This window comes from Apodemus sylvaticus, chromosome 23 (genome assembly GCF_947179515.1).
Source record: "Apodemus sylvaticus chromosome 23, mApoSyl1.1, whole genome shotgun sequence".
Taxonomy (NCBI): domain Eukaryota; kingdom Metazoa; phylum Chordata; class Mammalia; order Rodentia; family Muridae; genus Apodemus; species Apodemus sylvaticus.
Genome location: NC_067494.1, coordinates 31,462,703 through 31,474,685, shown reverse-complemented (window position 1 = coordinate 31,474,685; position 11,983 = coordinate 31,462,703). Strand labels below are relative to the sequence as shown.

The 11,983-nt window shown below is 43.9% G+C and overlaps 1 protein-coding gene across 2 annotated transcripts in view; it reads left to right on the top strand.

The window, feature by feature from the left end:
* The first annotated feature begins 270 nt into the window (after nt 1-270).
* The window catches only part of Katna1 (katanin catalytic subunit A1), a 38,873-nt gene continuing 27,160 nt past the window's right edge, over nt 271-11,983 (top strand). Inside the window, exons 1-3 of one of the 2 annotated variants that reach the window (XM_052169947.1) lie at nt 271-414; nt 2,054-2,171; nt 7,202-7,347. The gene's annotated coding sequence lies outside the window, so the exon portion shown is untranslated. The remainder of the gene's footprint in view (nt 415-2,053; nt 2,172-7,201; nt 7,348-11,983) is intronic. The other variant, XM_052169946.1, reaches the window with a different exon arrangement.

Below are 11,983 nucleotides of genomic sequence, written 5' to 3'. Positions count from 1 at the left end.
CCGAGTTCTAAAGCAAAATGTGTCATACATGAATTGCTTGAGCAGAGCAGCTTAGTGTAAGTCGACGCGAAGGCAAAAGTGAAGAATCCCTGAGAAGACCAACTGGTCCACCCAGTAGGTACTGAAGTAGGCGTGGTTTTGCCAAGCCCTTGCCGCGCCTACTTTCCTCCCCCACGCCTACTCCCATTCCCCAGCGGCCACGCGGAGTGCGCAGACGCACGCAGGGCTCGGCCACGCCCCTCCGCAGGTTCCGCCTGCGCGCGCACTCGGGTAGAGCCCTCACTTCCGGGGCGTGACCCCGCGGGTACGGGACAGACGGAGGGCCCTTTGAGAGGGGCTTCCCCGGTTTGATTTCAACTTGGCAGCGACCAGGAACTGCGGCGGGGAGCGTGCCCCGTTCCTGGGCTGCGCCAGGTGAGTGCTCGGGCTTCGGTGCTCCCTGTCCCGCCTCCGCGGCGCGCGATCCCAGAACGCGTTCGAAGCTTTCACGCCTCCACCCCGAAACTTCCGCGCTGTGAAATCCCAGAGCTTGGACGCTGGGATTCGGCTTCTTTTCGTACAGTTTGCTAGGTTGGAGTTGTACTGCTTTTTGGCGGATCACTTATTTCTGTTCTGTTTCTCCTTTGTATTTGCCTTTGTGTTTAGTTTTGGACTCATGGCTATTGTGTGAGTATACTGTAGCTGTCGGCGCGCGAGTGGAAGTCAGGGCTCGCTTCGCTCCTTCCACCTCTGCGAGAGTTGAGCTCGGGTAGCTGGGCATGCTCGGAGCCAGCTCGCCGGCGTTTGCTGCTTCGTGCTTGTTGTTTTTAAGGGTGATAATGTTGACTTTGTTCTTTCTCTCTCCGTCTGTCTTGTTTCTCTGTGTGGCCCTGGCTGTTCTGTATCTCGCTCTGTCGAGAAGGACTAGTCTCAGAGATTCGCTACCTTTACCTCCTAGCGCTGGGATTAAAGGTGTGCGCCACCACGTTTCTTAATTTGAGAGCCCAGTGTTCTCATGAAAGCTTTTGGCCTTTTTGATTTGGCGCGGTAGAGAAAATTTATTTGTTTCATTCGGTATGTGGGTGCAGTTGCATACAAATGTAGACTTGCAACTGTTGCCGGCCTTACCTTGCCCCCGCCCCTCTTCAGTGTGTCTTGTAGCCCAAACTGGACCTTAACTCCTGGTCCTTTCTTTTTTTTTTTTTATTTCTCTCTCTCTTTTTTTGTTTTGTTTTGTTTTTTTCGAGACAGGGTTTCTCTGTGTAGCCCTGGCTGTCCTGGAACTCACTCTGTAGACCAGGCTGGCCTCAAACTCAGAAATTCGCCTGCCTTTGCTTCCCAAGTGCTGGGATTAAAGGCGTGCGCCACCACGACCAGCTACTCCTGGTCCTTTTGCCTCTGCCTTGTACCGTATGTTGCCAGCCCTTTGTTTGTTTGTTTGTTTGTTTGTTTGTTTAGAGACAGTGCCCTTAGTAGACGAAAGTGGCTCTGAACTTTCGTCCGCTACCCTCAGTTCAAGCCTTTATTTAGTAATCAGTAGTACTTTTTATGTGATTAGCTCCCAACAGAACAGTGACGCCCATTTTTCTTGATGGTTCAGTGTATCCCAGTACAAGGCCGAGGCAAGAGGCGTTACTGGGATTGTTGGTACCACACTTCTCCCAGGTTCTCCGTGCAATAGCAGCATTTTAACCACCAAGCAATCTCTCAAGCTCCCTTGCGTTTTGTTTTGAAGAGTCATTTACTTTTGTTTATGAATACTTACCGCAGGTATGTATGTGCACTACATATGTGCCTGAAGAGGCCCGAAGTGGGCACTGAATCCTCTGGAACTGGAGTTACAGGTAGTTGTGAGAGCCGGGACTGGAACGCATGCCCTCAGCACAGGAACTGGAGAGCTGGCTCAGTATTTCAGAGCAGTTGGTTCTCTCCTTCCATCCTACCTGCCAAGCTGTTGCTTTTACCCTGGGTGTCAAGGGCCTTCACCTGCTAAGCCATCTTGCCAGCCTGGAGATACATTTATAGACGGATTGTTTAACTTTAATTTTTTATTTTTGTTTTTACTTCTTTTTAGTACTGTGGATCAAACACCGGGCCTCGCACATGCTAAGCTGTCACACACACAGAGTTACGTTCCCAGTCTATGCAGAGAAATAGTCAAAGTTTTTAGCCTTCCAGCATTGGAAATAAGGGTGAGTGTGTCTGTGTGTTTGTGTGTAAATAAAATCTGCAAAGGAGTCTGTATCTGATTTTCAAACAGAAACTAAAATTCTGATAAATATTAAGGATTAGAGAATCTTGTTGAATTTACTGTATTGTCACTCTCCCATTAAAATAAGGCAATAAATAAATAATAAAAATAAAGCCTACCAAAGCCTTTCCACAAAACTTAAAAACAATTTCAAAGTGTAATTTCTTTATTTTTGTCTTATCATAATTCCATAATTGCTACATAGTCACTACTATTTTCTTTTAAATATTTTTAACTCTTTGAAAATTTCATATATTTATACCATGTACGTTGATTGTATCCCTTCAACACCAAACAAGCCAGGTGTTTCTGTCTCCCCAACTTCAGATCCTATGTTGTTTTATTAATAAACCCCCATTGTTATTAATAAACCTTTGAGACCAGTTAGTGCTGTCTGTGTGCATGTGGGTGGTCAGCTGGCCAGCATCCATGGCCTCAAAGGACAGTGACTGTTCTTGTCAGCCATTGACCGCCAGTAACTAACTCCTCAAATTCCAGAGGTAAATTCCCTGAAATTGCTTGTTTGTCCCCTGCACATTTGAGGGTGCTTTTCCAGCCTGAGTTCAACTCCTGAAACCAGGAGAATATACTCCCCACAGTTGTTTGTTCTCTGACCTCCTCACATGCACTGTGCCACACACTTTTTGTTTTTTCTTAGAAAATTTATTGCTAGTATTCATTTTTTGTCTATATATTTGAAACAGGCTGGCATATAGTTCAGGCTGGCACTGTAGCCAGTAATAGCCTCTGCCTTCACTGCCTCAGTTGCTCATCTACTTGCGTCTTTTTATCTTCAAAGCAGTTCTTTTACAACCCGTTTTTCTGTAAATGTTTCTTGAGTGAGTGACCTGTGCATATTACAGTAAAAATGGCACTTCTCAGTGGAGTCCAGCCTTACATACCTTTAGAAATTAGACAGCTGTGGTGTCCTGTGCAGATGTGGACCAGCTGTGGTGTCCTGCGCAGATGTGGACCGGGGAGAGCCTCATACTGGTGGTTAGAGCTTAGTGCTCAAGCCTTGGATTCACGGCCTCTTCTGCAGCTCTTTAGCTGCTGGTTTCTCCAGTTGTCCGTGGGTGGGGGACTATTTTGTCTCTTTGCAGAGGAACTTGGTCAGATACTAAGATCACTTAAAACAGCTGAGACTTTTTTGTGTGTAATTAAATTTATACTTAAATTAAAATTTCCTGTTGTAGCTTGTTGGCCACAGTTGTAAACAAACCGAGCACGTTGGGTAGTATAAAGGAAGACTTGAGTAAGATGAAGCAGCAGATTGTCCTTCTAAGAACTAAGATTCTCAATCTTGAGGCAACTGGTGGGGTTTTTGTTGTTGTTGTTGTTGTTGTTGCTGCTTTTTGTGGGGTTGGGGTAGGGTTACATTAATCTTGAGCCAAGTACTGTTTACAGCTAATAGTAGTTAAGTGTCTATTAGCTTTTCCCCCTTTTATAGACACTTTCTCAAATTCTGCCAGATACTATACTAGATAAACCCAGTTTCTATTCTTTGCAGTGGAATTTGAGCAATGATAAGGGAAATTGAAGACTGTCAAAAATACAGATGTTAATATTTTGGCTTAGATACTGTTGGAATAATGGAAAATGATTTTTTTCCTAACTTTTCGTGAAATAAGAGTGCTTTGACAGTATAGCCATAAACAATTTGGAATTTGTTTTGTTTGTTTTCTTTTTTTTTTCTTTTTTTTTTTTCTTTTTCTTTTTTTTTTTTTGATAGCCAAGGGCTCTGCATGCCACCTGTTAATGCAGCCTTGGATTGATGTTGCATTATTTGTTAGAAAAAGATGAAGCTAGGCATGGAAGCTCACATCTGTAACCTGGCATTTGGGAGGCTGAGCAAGAGAGGCACTGTGGTTCCAGGCCAGCCAGAGCCAGCGTGGCACCCTCCACTTCCCTCTCTGGAGAAAAGAAGGAACCAGCTTTGGCTAGAAAGGAATTTTATATGACTAGGAGAAGAAATTCAAAACAGTATACCACTGAAGAAGGCTGGGAATAAGGTCTTTGGGCTTTGAGCCCAGACCTTCCCCACCCCCCACCCCCCCCCCCAAAAGTCAGACCTTCTGCCCTGCGCCATACAGAGCCACAGTACACTTCCACAGCTGGCCAGTTTCCTCTCTTTCAGTGCTACTGCCCAGACCAGGCATTGCTATAGGACAGAGACAGCTTAAGGTAGAAGTAATCGCACAAGGATCGAATGGGCCTGGAGAGATGGCGCAGTCTTTCAGGGGACCCAGGTTTGATCTCCAGCTCCCATGTAGCTGCGAGCATCTGCAATTTTGTTGTCGGGGGATCTGATGCCTCCCTCTGTCCTCTGTGGCCCTCATTGCACTAGGTGCGTGGACATTCAGGCAGAACATCCTAGTACATAAAATCTACCCTAGAATAACATCTCAACAAAAGAAGTAAGCTTGGCCGTCTCAGCAGGTTGGAACATGAGAGTTTGGGGATCAGAAGCAAGACCCAGGGAAGAGGGTTTGTGGTTAAGGCAACCTTCACGCAGTCACTCATTCAAAGGTATTCTGAGATCTGTGTGCCAAGCATGGTCCTGGATGCTAAGGGTACGGCCGTTAACAAATGAAAGCTATAGGTTCTGCTCTGGAGATTTTTTTTTTAGTTGCAACATGAGTGGTCACAAAGTTCTGGCACTCATTTCTCCTGGGATTTTTTTTTTTTTTTCCTTTTTCTTTTCGACTTCAGATGCTGATAAGGTGACTTTAGCTCAGGCCTAACCTGTATTGGGTTGTATTTATCAGTTACTGCATAGCTTAGTGCTAAAACACGGAGTGTGTGGCTTTGAGGCTGCCTACGATTCAGTCTTGCACAAAGCTGTAATGGCGTCATCCAGGGCCTCAGTCATCTCCAGCCATAACCAGGGGAGGATTCAAGCTCATGCATATTGTTAACAGGATTTAGCTGCTCATGGGTATTTGGTGTGAGAACCTTAGATCATCACTAATTGATGGCCTGAGACTGCCCTCATGTCTGTGTGGTGTGGGCCACTTACTTCACAGAGGAGCTTGCCACGTAATAGCTGGTTTTCCTTTGAGCAGATATAAAAGAGACAGTGAATAGGATAGAAGTCACAGTTTAATACCAGGAGGAAAATAGCGCCCCCCCAACCTTTTTGCCTGCTTACAAGTACAAATTCAAGGTATTATTAGTCCAGGCCTTAAGCTCAATACACAGCTGAGAATGGTTTTGAACTCTTATGTGCTAGGATTACACATCTGATTCTTTGATTCACCTTCCTTACCCTCTTTAGACTGGCACATTTAATATACTTAGATACGCATGTATATATTTTAAAGTAAGTGTTTATGTAGTATAAGTAATTATTACTTTAGTAAAATGGTATCCAAATTAGACATTGTTCTGTGTCTAAGATTTTGTTTCCCAACCCTCTATTTTTGATGATCTAATTCATGTTGCTGTTGATAAAGTTGTTCGTTGTTTCCATGTACTGTAGATGGACTTCTGGGGGCTTTCCTATGCCTATTGTCCTATTTAGCTGCTGAATAAAGACACAGTCCTTAAATTTATTAGAAGGCTTCAGGCGCTATAGCTGGGCAGATACTCACCTATTCTAACCTCTGTCACCACGTGGCCCCGTCTGAGTCTTGCCCTGGGTCCCTCTGTTCCATATGAATCCTCATGGCAGCTCCCTGGCGATCTGCTCATGGTGAGTCCTCATGGTCCTCCCTCTCCTCGGGACCTCCTGACTAGAATCAGAAGTCCTGCCTACCCTCTCTTCCTGCCCAACTATTGGCTCAACAGCACTTTATCAACCAAATAGAGGTAATGAATGGAAAACAATTTTTACACATCAGTGAGACAGATGCTTCAATAATCATGACAGTGGCACATCTGGGCAGCAACCAGATCTCTGGACACAGAAGTCAGCATCTGAATACACAGTACACAAAACCATACCCAACAGTGTACTTATATATTTAACTATGTTCTTTACCACGTTTTCTTAACAGATTTTCTCCCAACTTTTTTTGTGGTATTTTATAATCAGATATACAAATTGTACATAATATGGGTTGTCATTTTCATACATATACATAATACACCTTGATTTTATTCCCCCTGCTTTCAGCTGCTTGATTCTTCACATAATTCTGTCATTAACATCTAGAATCAAGTCCCTTTATGAATCATTGGGAGGCTTCCTCTGGAATCTTTATAAAGGAGTGAGATTGCTGGCTATAACATTTCTGCGTAGGGCCATTGATATGTGTGTGTATGGTGTGTGTGTGTGTGTGTGTGTAATCCCTAAGTACTGCCAGATTGTTCATTATGTCTTTATTCCCACAAATTGTGAGGGCTCCTGTCTCCCCAAATCCCTGCTCATGTTTAGCATTATTGAATTTGCTATATTTTTAAAGATAGCTTTATTTTTTGTGTGTAGGTGTATACCTGCACGAGTTTATGTAGATAGCTTTATCTTTTGTGTATAGGTGTGTACTTGCACAAGTTTATGTACACCAGTTGCAGGCAGGTGCGCTGGAGGCAGGAGGATGTTAGAACCCTTGAACCGGAGGTTCGGGCAGTTGTGAGATGTCTGCTGTGGGAGTGAGGTCCTAATCTGGGTCTCCAAGAGCAGCAAGTGTCAACCAAGACTCAGCCACTGGGTCATCTCTCTAGCGTCAAATTTACTATATTTTTAAGTTTCATAAATGTAAATAATCTCTCTCTGACTTGATTTTTATAATCTTTACCCTTTTTTATGTGAAGTACCTTGTCCTTTAGTGTAAGGAATTACAGTGATAGATTTTTTTTCTGATCTTTAGTTATCCTTATATTCCTGGGGTAAACCCTTCTAGATCCTGGTGTGTGTGTGTGTGTGTGTGTGTGTCTGTCTGTCTGTGTCTATATGTTGGTACATTGTAAGTTGCCTAATGTTTAGGATTCCTATCTGTAAGAAATTCACTTCTTACTGTTCTTACTCAGATTCAGAACTGAAGCTCATGGGAGGAATTGGTCAGAGACTAGGGATATAGCTCAGTAGCAGAATGTGCAGCAAGGTCCTGGCTTCTGCCAGCAGCAGCCAAAAGAGAAAGACGGAGAGTGGCCAGTTTCTCCTTGCTGTTTAGAAGGTAGGTAAAATGTACCTGTAGAAGCTGAGGAGAGATCTCAGTTGCTAAAGTGCTTGCCAGCAAGCATAGAAATGTGGTTGGATCTCAGAAGCCACTGGGTACGAGCACATGCCTCTAATCTTAGTGCAGGGGAGGCAGACAGGATCTCTGAGACCTGCAGGCCAGCCACGCTAGCCAGTCAGGAAGCACTAGGTTCAGTAAGAGACCCTGTCTCAACAAAACAAGGTAGAGGGTGCTTTAGGAAGAATACTAGTCTGTGTGTCCATCCCCACCCCCTTACAATGACCCCTGTCCCCCCACACCCCAATCCTCCTCCCACTCCCATTCCTATATCCATATAAAAAAACACTATGTGCATAGTTATTCCTATATACATATAAAAACCACTATGTGCATAGTTATTCCTATATACATATAAAAACCACTATGTGCATAGTTATTCCTATATACATATAAAAAACACTCCTGAAGTTTTGCATTTGATGTTTGTTTTGTGTGTTTCAAGGCAGGGTTTCTCTTATTTATTTCGAGGCAGAGTTTCTCTGTTCACTTGGCTGTTCTAGAACTTGCCTTGCAGACCTTGCTGGCCTTCAACTCACAGATATCCATCTGCCTCTGCTGTCAGAGTACTGGGATTAAAACCATGCTGTGCTACTATGCCCAATTCATCCTAAAGTTTTTTTGTTTTGTTTTTTTCTTTTAAGATTTATTTATTTTATGTATATGAGTGCACTGTCATTTCTTCAGACGCACCAGAAGAGGGCATCAGATCCCATTACAGATGGTTGTAAGCCACTGCGTGATTGTTGGGAATTGAACTCAGGACCTCTGGAAGAGCAGCCAGTGCTCTTAACTGCTGAGCTGTCTCTCCAGCCCTTATCCTAAAGTTTCTAAAGAAGGACTTTATATTTTCAGTTATTACAGTGTCTCTTCCTTTTTTGGGGGGGGACAGGATTTCATTATGTAGCACCAGTAGTCAGGAGCTTATCTGTGTAGACCAGGCTGGCTGTAAATTCAGAGATGCCCCTGCCTCTGTTTCCACAGTGCTAGGATTAATGGCATTTGCATGGCCAGACCTGGCTAAAATTTTATTCTTTAAACAGTGAAAGAAAGAAAAAATCCATTTTGTTTTGGCTTAAATTGTGTTATATTTTCGTTTTTACTTAGATTTTTTTTCCCCTTGTACATACCTTTTTGTTTTTTCATCATCAGAATCCTAACAAAGAGTTGTTTTCAGTTTTAGTTCTAGAATTCTTTTCCAATTTGTGGGAGGGGGGTTCCTTTTTTTTTTTTTTAATTGTTTGACCATTTCCTTATTTCTATATTCTCTGGTGATCTTTTTATCCTGTCATTAGTCTTTCTCCAGTTTCCTGCGCTGGTTGTTGCTAGTCATGTTTGTTCTGTCTTACAGCAGTGGATGGGGAGAATTTGCTCCCTGGGTGGCAATCCCAGCCCATCACTTTGATACTGTGGGCTTGCCCAGTGTGTTTAGCATCTTGGGCAAGGAGCCACCCTTCTCTAAGAGTAGGTTTTCTTAGTTGTGATCTTCTAGTCTGAGATGAGGAAGAAGAAGATGACAGAGCGCCCGAAGTCGCTGTGCTCCCTGCCCTTGCTGGTTCTGCACACTGAGGGTCCTGCTGTCGTGTCTGGCACTGGCAGCACTGCTGCTTCTCTGCCCTGGGCTGAGCAGAGGGGTCGGCAAACAGTTTGCCAGGAGAGTGAAAATTAGAAAACTCTCTTAGTCTGGTGCCCTCCTCCCCCACGTTGGGACCCAGCCCCGTCATTTCCCTAATTTTCAGGATGTTTTGTGGTGCTAAGGTCTTTGTTAACTACCTGTGACTCCCTAGGGCTGGCTCAGTACAGCACTGGCATCTATCTGGGTTTCTTGTCTTTTCCTTGTGCTCGGAAATTGAGTGATGATTCTAATACAGCACCTAATACGCAGCTTATGACATGTTTTAATTAAACGTAGCTCAGAAAAGGATTAGTAGCTATAAAGGATGAGAACTGCCCCCCCCCAACATTTCGTATTGCTACCTATAATTTGGCTACTAGGCAGAAAATCCTAGGAGCCAGTCTCATTGATTCCTGAGATACCTGTCCAGCAGCATCATCCCTGCCCCGCCCACCAGACCAAGCATTACACTTAAGATTATATTGGAGGAAAGTTAGTTGACATGTTCTTTCAAAGAAGACCTTGTCCAAAGAGTAAAGAAGAAAGATCGTTTCTTGTCTAGTGAAGTATGGTGGCACATGTTAGTATTCCTACCATTTGAGAGACTGAGACAGGAGGATTGCCACTTGAGTTACATAATAAGCCAGTCTGTCTCAAAAAAACCAAATAGGAAAAAAAAATCACCATTTAACTTGCTCTTGACTCTGGATGACATGAAGCACAGTTAGTGTGGAGAGATTGAGCCGGGGCAGGGTTCCTACATGGAAGAAAATACGTGAACGTTGTGCCTGGGTGTGTGCATGTAGTGACACTGGAGGTCAGAGGTGGGCTTCAGATCTCCTGACACTAGTTACAGACAGTTGTGAGTACGCTCCAGTCTCTGAGCCATGCCCTGTGATGGTCCAGTACTGCCCATCGGCTCCCACTTAAATGCGCCTGCCCAGTGACGGCCCGTTACTGCCCATCGGCTCCCACTTGAAGATTCTGCTGATACACCGAGGGAGTAAGAAGTCATTTCATGCCCTCATCCTTCTCTGTGCTCTCAGCTTTCCTGTGACCTTGGTCCCGTGCTGCTTCCTAAGCCTGAAGTGCTGCCTGTTTTGGCGCCGGGACCGCCCAGGCAGCCTGCAGTGCGTTGCCCACAGTGTTACAGATTTGCTTTTCTAGTCTGTCACCACCATCCTCATCCAAGTCGGTTCCCGTTGAGCATGCAGACCCTTCCGACCGACCGGCTTCTGCCGTTAACTGTACTTCACAGAGTAGCACTCACTGTCCCCATTAACAAAGCTGGCAGTTACCAGGTGTTTTGTTTATGTCCCTCTCTGCATATCCATATCCTGTTAAATGCAAATACCTTAGTTCTCACGTGCAGAAGCAGCCATTGAAGATATACTTCTCTGGAGTGACCTGGCTTCCATCTCAGGATCCTCCTTGCTTGTACCCCAAGTGCTGGGTTTAGAAGCCTGCGCCGTCATGCCTGGCACCAGGTTACTTATTTCTTTCCTCTGTACTAGGGATTGCGTGTGGGACTTCATGCATGCTAGCCCAGTGCTCCTCTGTTGAGCTGTGTCCCAGCACACATTTCCGTTTCCTGCTTGCTGGAGACATGCTCAGGCTCTCTTTGGACTTGCGTTTCTCAGGCTGGCCTCGCAGGCGTCCACCACAGCATCTGCCTACTCACTGTTTCCTGCTTATGTAACTGTGGAGGTAATTGCTGTTCCAGACAACTTAGCAATAGAGACTAGGGAGAAATTAAGGACTTAACCAAGATGGCAGAATTAGAATCCTAACCAAGGGTTTTCTAACTTCAAAACTCATATACTGTGTATTTGCTAATTTGTACTTCTCAAAACTATGCCCAGGAGTGAGCATTAGTTTTACAGATGTTTTGAAAAAATGTGTGTGTCCTGCACTGAAAATACAATTCTACAGGTTTTACATGTATGTCCTACGCCCAGAGAACTTAGTCTAGTAGAGATAAATGTAGAGTAACTATAGACAAATGTCTTGATTAAAAATTCCAGTAAAATGCCAGAGGACCTACATAGGCAAACGTGTTTTGAACTGAGTTAACCTAGGAAGTAATGTGAGCTAGCTACCCTTTATGGTGGAGCTAAAATCAAACAAACATACAAGTTGTCTATTTGTGTGGGTTTTGTTTTTGATGGGACTATAATTTGAAGCCAAGGCCTGTCTTATGTGTACTTTATGTCTAACTCTGTCTCCATCTCAAACTGTTTTGTTTGCCATGTGTTCTTCTGTGGCTGCTTGCAGCTGAGCATTGCACCAAGGGCCTTACTGCATGCTAGGAAAGCAATCTAGCACTGAACTGAACTTTGTGTCCAAGTCCCATGCTGTTTAAGAATGAAAATTGTAGGAGTGAATGTAGAGATAGTGTTACATGTGTTTTGTAAACTTAATTTGTAAAAATTATTTGTTCAGACTGGTGAAATGGCTCAGTGGTTAATTGCACTGGCTGTGTTTCCAGAGGGCCTGGAACAATTCTCAGTACATACATTGTGGTTCTCAGCCATCTCTAACTCCAGTGTCAGAGAATCAATCACTTTCTTCTGGCCTCTGCACACACTGCATGCTCACGAATTATAGACATACATAAAGACAAACTACTCATACAGATAAATGAGTTACCTAACTAATACTTAATAAATGAATTATTTAAAATTTTGTTATTTTGTCAGTTTGGGGGCAGGTGTGTTTACATGGAGGTCAGGACAGCTTTGTGGATTTCGTTTTCTTGTTTCACCTTGACTTGGGTTCATTGGATTAAAGTTGGGTCATCTATTAAATAGTCTCACTGGTCCCATTGTAAACTTCCTTATTAAAGGAACCCTGGAAAGTGCGCGTGCGTGTGCGTGTGTGTATGTGTGTATGTGTGTATATACATACACATACACACATGCACACACACACACACACATATATATATATTTTTAAAGATTT